The sequence below is a fragment of the Argopecten irradians genome, chromosome 1 (genome assembly GCF_041381155.1).
Source record: "Argopecten irradians isolate NY chromosome 1, Ai_NY, whole genome shotgun sequence".
In the NCBI taxonomy this organism is placed as follows: domain Eukaryota; kingdom Metazoa; phylum Mollusca; class Bivalvia; order Pectinida; family Pectinidae; genus Argopecten; species Argopecten irradians.
In genome coordinates, this window is record NC_091134.1 from 57,444,064 (window position 1) to 57,451,945 (window position 7,882).

General features: G+C 38.6%; 1 long non-coding RNA gene across 1 annotated transcript; it reads left to right on the plus strand.

Annotated features, from left to right (window-relative positions):
* Nucleotides 1-1,664: 1,664 nt before the first annotated feature.
* On the plus strand, nucleotides 1,665-6,303 carry LOC138335018 (uncharacterized). The gene is made up of 3 exons (XR_011210222.1): nucleotides 1,665-3,644; nucleotides 5,298-5,520; nucleotides 5,743-6,303. It is a non-coding gene; the product is annotated as an uncharacterized lncRNA (long non-coding RNA).
* The last annotated feature ends 1,579 nt before the right edge of the window (nucleotides 6,304-7,882 follow it).

Sequence of the window (7,882 nt, forward strand, 5' to 3'; positions counted from 1 at the left end):
GACAAGTACGTTATCTAGGGTGCCTTGTGTCTGCTGAGGGATATACGATGGACCCCGCGGACAAAGCTGCTGTACTCAAATTGAAAGATCAAGTACCCAAGTCGGTTGGTGATATTCGTAAGCTAGTTGGCTTTCTGGGTTATTATCGAAAATATATACCTGACTTCTCGCGACGCGCAAAAGTTTTATATGATCTTCTTCAGGGGACCAGCGGAAAACCACAGAAATCCAAATCAAAGAAAGCGGTTGGAAAGAAACAAAGTGTAGTGCCCCCTGATCAAAAGATAACATGGTCACCAAAACATCAGGATACTCTTGTTGAACTTATAGACCTTTTAGTATCACCACCAGTAATGGCATTCCCAGATTTCCAAAAACCATTTCTGTTACACACTGATGCTTCAGGTGAGGGTCTCGGTGCAATTTTGTATCAGCGAGGGGACAAGGGACACCTGAACGTCATCGCGTATGCCTCTCGGACATTATCACCAGCTGAACGCAATTATCATTCAGGAAAACTAGAATTTCTTGCCCTAAAGTGGGCAATGACCGAACGGTTCCGTGACTATTTATTCTACGCTCCGTTTTGTGAAGTTTACAGTGATAACAACCCTTTGCAATATGTGATGTCCTCAGCAAAATTAGATGCAACACGCCTACGTTGGGTAGGGGAATTAGCGGATTTCAAATTCCGAGTCTATTACAAGCCAGGAAAAGATAATCGGGACGCCGACGGATTAAGTCGTATGCCGTTAGACATTTCGAAGATGGTGTCCTTATGTACACAGGAAATTGACAGTGAAGCTGTCCGTACCATTATTAATGGAAGTGTCTTACAACTAAAGAAGAACTTTGTATGGGCTGAATCTGTCAGTCAGTCGGCCCCAATGCATTCCCAACTTGAAGACATACTCAACATGGACTCACCAGGTGAGCCTTTATCAGTAACAACATTAAGGGAAGCCCAACTACAGGACAACGACGTTGGACCTGTGATGCAATATGTTGGATGTGCAACAAAACCAAACCCAGAGAATCTTCGTCAAATGTCATTGCCATCAAAACGTCTGCTGCGTGAGTGGTCAAAACTTCAAATTGACGAGGACGGTATTTTTGAAACGAGTAGTACCTGTTTCGAATGGAGATTCCAGATTCCAACTAGTTCTTCCGTCCAAATACCGTGCTGAAGTGTTGGAATCTCTACATTCAGACATGGGTCACCTGGGTGCAGCGCGAGTTTTGGATTTGGCAAGATCAAGATTCTATTGGCCAGGAATGGCGTCAGAAATTGAACATTGGGTGCAGAATGTTTGTTCCTGTCTCAAGGACAAACCCCCATCAAGAAAACAACGTGCTCCACTGAAACCAATAGCGACAACACATCCTTTCGAAATGGTATCGGTAGATTATGTTCACCTTGGAAAAATCGAAGGGTGGATATGAGTATATCTTAGTTCTCGTTGATCATTTCACGCGTTTCGCACAGGCTTACCCCACTACCAACAAATCTGGGAAGACAGCAGCGGAGAAAAATATTCAACGACTTTGTGATGAGATTTGGTATGCCACACAAGCTTCACCATGACCAAGGCCGTGAATTTGAAAATGAACTATTTGGCAGACTGCAAACATAATGTGGAATCAAACACTCCCGTACCACACCCTATCATCCCGAAGGAACGGACAGACAGAGAGATTTAATAGAACACTTTTAGGAATGCTTCGTACTCTGCCTAAGGGTCTTAAATCTGACTGGAAGTCCCATGTCAACAAGGTTGTGTATGCCTACAATGCAACGCGAAACGACACTACTGGATATCCCCCATTTAGGCTACTATTTGGTCACGAACCACTCCTACCAGTTGATGTTCGTTTTTGAGAAAGCACCCACGGGAATGTTCAGCTCAAATCTAAGAGCTACGAGGAATATCACAGGAAATGGATGGAGGGCATGGAAAAAGCATATGAAATTGTTCGTCGAAATGCAAACAAATCTGCTTTGAAGGGTAAGAGACTCCATGACTCGAAATATGGATGTGCATCCCTAGTACCTGGTGATAAAGTGCTTGGTAAGGAACTTCAAGGAGAAAGGAGGCCCTGGTAAACTTAGGTCGTATTGGGAGGAAGATGTTCATGTTGTGATTCATCGCCCAAACAATGATTCTCCAGTCTACGACGTTCAGGCAACAGGTGGGAAAGGTTCGCCGTTTACATCGCAATATGTTAATGCCATGTAATAGTTTGAGAGAACCAGAAGTGAAGGTTCCAAAACCCAAGAGGAGAAAACGTCCTCAAACGCGACAACCGGTACGTAATATTTCGAGTTCCTCCTCAGAATCTGATGAAGACTTCCGTATTCTAAGACCACCTTCTGATCTTAACCCGGATGCTGAGACATTTGTCCCAAGTCAAGATGTACAATCTTCAGGACTACGGCGTCAGTCAGAGGCAGTCAGCTCAGAAATGTCAGATTCGTTAGCGAGCTCAACAGACAGTGAAACAGTTACGAAGACTGTGCTGAGAAACCGTCAAGGGGGAACGTGTATTCCAAACAGTGGATGTGAATCTACAATCCAGGGACGACACATGGAATCGGCACCAAGACAACCAAATCAGCAAACCGCGGGTATCGTTTCTGAAAGTGAATATGACACATCCTGTTCAGAGTCGCGAAGAAGTGTACGAACGCGAAAACCAATTAACAGATTGACATATGATCAGTACGGCAAGCCAATTTCATACAATGCTTGGCCAATACGCGCGTGGGACGCGGGATATAATTATTAGCAAAACTAACTTTGATATCATATATCGCATGTAAATATATTGTTGGATAAGTTTGAAAGTTCTAGTCAATATGGAAGTGTAATCGTTACAGTATTATAAACATTCAGTTCAATATTTTTGTCCAATAAGGTGGTGCTAGATTTGTAATCAATCTAGTTGAGTGGAAGGTTTATGGAGACATTTACAATTATGTATAAAACATAAAACATTGTGTTTATGATTGAATACTTTTATTCAAGTAGTCAGTTAGGTGTGGCCAACCTGTTGACAGAATTTCTTTTGTAAAGAAAAGGAGGTTTAATACCTTAGTACACAATATTGTAGATAATCTTACCAAGAGCTCACTAAATGAGTATACCTTCCTGTTGTTGACAATGAATAGAGTATCTAGATTTTCATTGTTAAAGAAAAGTGCCAATATGAGTTAAGTTGCTGATTGAAGTAAACTAAAAGTTTTAAGTCAGTGGTTAAAGGAAAAGGGGAGCTGTTTCCCCTAGGTGAGGATTTTGGTCGTGAAACTACTGCAGAGTATTGAATAAGATAATTCAAGAGTTCAGGTTTAATATTTTTTTATTACTTATTGTTCATTCTGGTTAACAGAAGTTGATGAGAGTATGTACATGTGTTACCTACATTTTGTTGATGTCTAAAGATGTTTTCAATGTCAGGAGACATCTAATTTGGAGGGGGAGAGTGTGACGGTTTGACTGTTTAATAGTGGGCTATAAAATTTTTTGGTATAAATACGTAATCGAGGGCGCCCTAGAACTTCTCACTGTTGATGACGTAATCGAACGCATCCCAACTATTGATACGTTTGAACCGCCATTGATGATGTGTCTGTTTTCCTTCTCCAGGTATGTTTTCATGATTTCTGTGAATTTATTCATTGATCAGCTTGTCCAAGTATTATACACATGTGCATAAGGTGTTTATACATTAAGTTGAATGTATGATTAAGCATGATAGACCCTGTAAATATTGTTATGAGTGATTTGAAGCGTGCCGGTTTTGCACAGCGTTCATCCATGTGATGCCATGGATAACTGTATTGTCTAAAGAGGGTTTTTGGCACCATCGCATTAATCTTTCTTGATATTAAGTGTTTCTGAAGTATTTCTTAATTGTTTATAACTTCGATAGAATAATAATACCGGAAATTATGTCAAATTAGGAAATCCTCTCATTCGTTTTATTCTAAGATTACCCATAATGCTTTTCGAAATACGCGCCAGATTGATAGCACATGGTTTTTCCCATGATGCACCGGAAACATGGCTGCGCCCATGAAAGCTAGTTCCGGTTCTGTTTTCATTTATAATAAAGTACTAAATTGGGTATTATTTTAATACTAGTCATAAGTAAACAGGTCTAGTCCAGTTGTTAACTAATAATTGTACTGTTTTTTTAGTAAATATGAATTATTTCAGGGATAATGTGAACAAATAACTGATACAAACCAAATTGTAGAATATTTTTATTTTTGTTGTCATTGTTTCATTAACTATATAATATGGTTCTAATCCAGTTATAAGTATTCAAGGGTTATTATAGTTAATTAATGGCCCAAGTCAGGATTGTTTCCTGAGAACTCAGGCTTTGTGTCTGTGTTTGTGAATAACGATTGACCCTGTGAACCGCCATTGTTGATGAGTGATTTGAAGCGTGCCGGTTTTGCACAGCGTTCATCCATGTGATGCCATGGATAACTGTATTGTCTAAAGAGGGTTTTTGGCTACCATCGCATTAATCTTTCTTGATATTAAGTGTTTCTGAAGTATTTCTTAATTGTTTATAACTTCGATAGAATAATAATACCGGAAATTATGTCAAATTAGGAAATCCTCTCATTCGTTTTATTCTAAGATTACCCATAATGCTTTTCGAAATACGCGCCAGATTGATAGCACATGGTTTTTCCCATGATGCACCGGAAACATGGCTGCGCCCATGAAAGCTAGTTCCGGTTCTGTTTTCATTTATAATAAAGTACTAAATTGGGTATTATTTTAATACTAGTCATAAGTAAACAGGTCTAGTCCAGTTGTTAACTAATAATTGTACTGTTTTTTTAGTAAATATGAATTATTTCAGGGATAATGTGAACAAATAACTGATACAAACCAAATTGTAGAATATTTTTATTTTTGTTGTCATTGTTTCATTAACTATATAATATGGTTCTAATTACACAAATCCAGTTATAAGTATTCAAGGGTTAGCTCTGATATATAGTTAATTATCTGTGGTAATGGCCCAAGTCAGGATTGTTTCCTGAGAACTCAGGCTTTGTGTCTGTAATATTGATGCTTTGGTTTGTGAATAAACGATTGATACGTTTGAACCGCCATTGATGATGTGTCTGTTTTCCTTCTCCGTGTCTACCTGTAGTCTAAACCTCGTGCACTCCGTGTGCACAAGGGTGTAACCTTTAGTCTACTACCAACTGTATATACTCATTGTGTAGTATCAGAATTGACTTCTAATTACGGAACACTGTTTGTTCTCAGGGAGAACGTGGGCCCCGTCTGCCGTCCTTTAGCCTCCAGTTTCAGGAAGCGAATACTGGTTCTGTTTCCTTCATGGACAACGAAAGTAGGTACAGCAAACATTTTGCCAACGCCGTGACCCGTCCTCAACTGACAGTACAGGGACTCTCCACAACAGATGATCGACTTGTACAGTGGATGGTCAGTCAGCAGAGGAGGGACTCCGAACGGCAGTAAAGTGAAGGTGAGGTTCGATATTAGTTGCACGACAAAACAGCAGTCAAAAGCTCGACAAAGTCATGTAGGCAGTGGAATTTCATACAAAATAGTGTCTATGCATTAAATGGGTATATCGAATACACATTAGATAAATCGGTTACAGCTCCAGCTTGTTTCAATACTGAAATATCTAAATCAAAATAACATCAATATTTACATGGATGTTAATGCGAGTTTATTTTTTCAGGATAAGGAGAAAAATGTGGACAATCATGGGGCCATGATCACAGACTATGAAGCATTTTACAGTATCAGTGAAGAGGTCATTTTAAGAATAGAAAATTATCCGTAAGTTGCAGGACATTTATCGATCAAATGCAGAAAAATTGTTTGATTCTTATCTTAGACATCTTGGATATATACATATACATGTGGTCTGTATGTACTCATGTGGTCATTATTGCATAGTAGCTCGTACAGTGTATGACCTATACGGAATCATGGAACAATGTAATTTAGTCTTGAAGAGGCGATAAGTCCGAAGTATGTCAATCACGCAGATTGATTCATTAGAAAACAATTCTTCGACGACAGCTTATTAACATATTGGAAGTACTTGTGTCGTATTTAATTCACGAATGATTACCAATATCCATGGTAACTCATTTGACCATTCTGTGTCACGTACATGTATATAGGCTGTGATGAAATGATCAGCATTTCGATGAACTTTGTTCGTTTAAACCCATTCTGTTTGAATATTTTTTTAAAGATATCATTAATAAAAAATTTCACAAACACACAAAAAGAGTTATGGTTATTTGTCAATCTTTTTTCTCAATCCATCTTACCCCCTCTTATTTCTGTTACCAGTAGAAATGCATTTAACACTTCTTATTTACAAGTAAAAGCGCACATCACAGAATCTTATAATTAATGGAAATGTGCCTCTAAAGGTTTATTTAATTCTTAAGTATTTGTATGTTCTTAAGCTCTTCTTGTAAGTGTTTAACTTAATAATGAATTCAACGTTTCGGCAGACTTGTAAAACGATTGGTCTTTCGTTTTTCATACCTGACCAATCAAATACAGATATCAACCGATACATCACTCGGCAGAAAACGCAGTGACAATAGAATTGCTTCCCCTAGAACATCGTACTCATATTAAACCGTACAAAACTAATAAAGCCTTTAATTGGCATAGTAATACAATAGAATCATCAGAAGCGGGTCAGCCTCTATTCGTAAACTGATTTTCTTGATTAAAGAAATAAACCAAATCTTGGTGGAGTATTATTACACCCACTCCCAGCGAAGACATTGTGACTCTTATTGTATCTTAACTAGGCAGTTATCGACAGATATTAGACTGGGGTTCCATACAAAAGGCAGTTTTATGGACAGAAATTGGTCACCAAACCCAATATTGTACGGAAAATGTTCCTGGGAATGAGATAGCTGGGATTATAATGGTTAGGTTGCTCGATATTATATCATAGATCATGTATCTAATTCACTAATCGTCTTGACCTACCAATTAATGCGAACCACCATCTTCATTGTCTCCATATGTTCTTAATTAAACAGATAAGATGGATGTGATTTATAAATAACGATGGAATATTCCAAATTAAAAGTTCACGGGCTGAAATTGGTTGAAATCTTGATGTCACGTCTGACGGTCTCCATTGGAATGGATACGTGGATATAGACCAAATGTGTACATAGCAATGCAGGGAGAATGGAAATTTGGATTTAGAACATATGCAACAAGACTGGGACTCGAACCGGGATCTCCGCGCAATAGAGATGTAACAGTAATTGATCAGAAGTCTCTCATCAGCCGTTCAACGCAGTCCAACGATGTTGATGATCTGCAATTAACATACCCTGGACAAGTGTTTCCTTTGTAAATTTGCGGTACGTGTACACAGGGACTTGTCCTATCATATAGTATATATATATACACACGTGTACGCAGAAGCTCCCCTCCCTTCTACATTACAAGTCCCTGTGTAAGCGTGTAGCTACAACTAAAAAGACACATAATATACTAATGCAATGAGATCTGGCTTGAATCGAATAGGGTATTAAAGTTTTTTAACCAATCGTATATGAATTCAGTTGCGTCATTTCGGAGGAAACTTGTTGGACACCGTCTCGATATTCGTTATTCGGTTGCCGGTTTGTCTGCCCGTCTGCAAATTAAGATTTATTTTCATGTAATACATTTTGTATAACTGCAACACACAGCAATTGTAAGTCATTGTGTCTGTCGTCCATGTGTAGTCCGGAATCTGAAACATGGCAAAGCTGTCAGAAAACAAGTGGGATTATTAATTGTGATTTTTATGGGCAACAACTCTTTAACACGCCAACTAATAA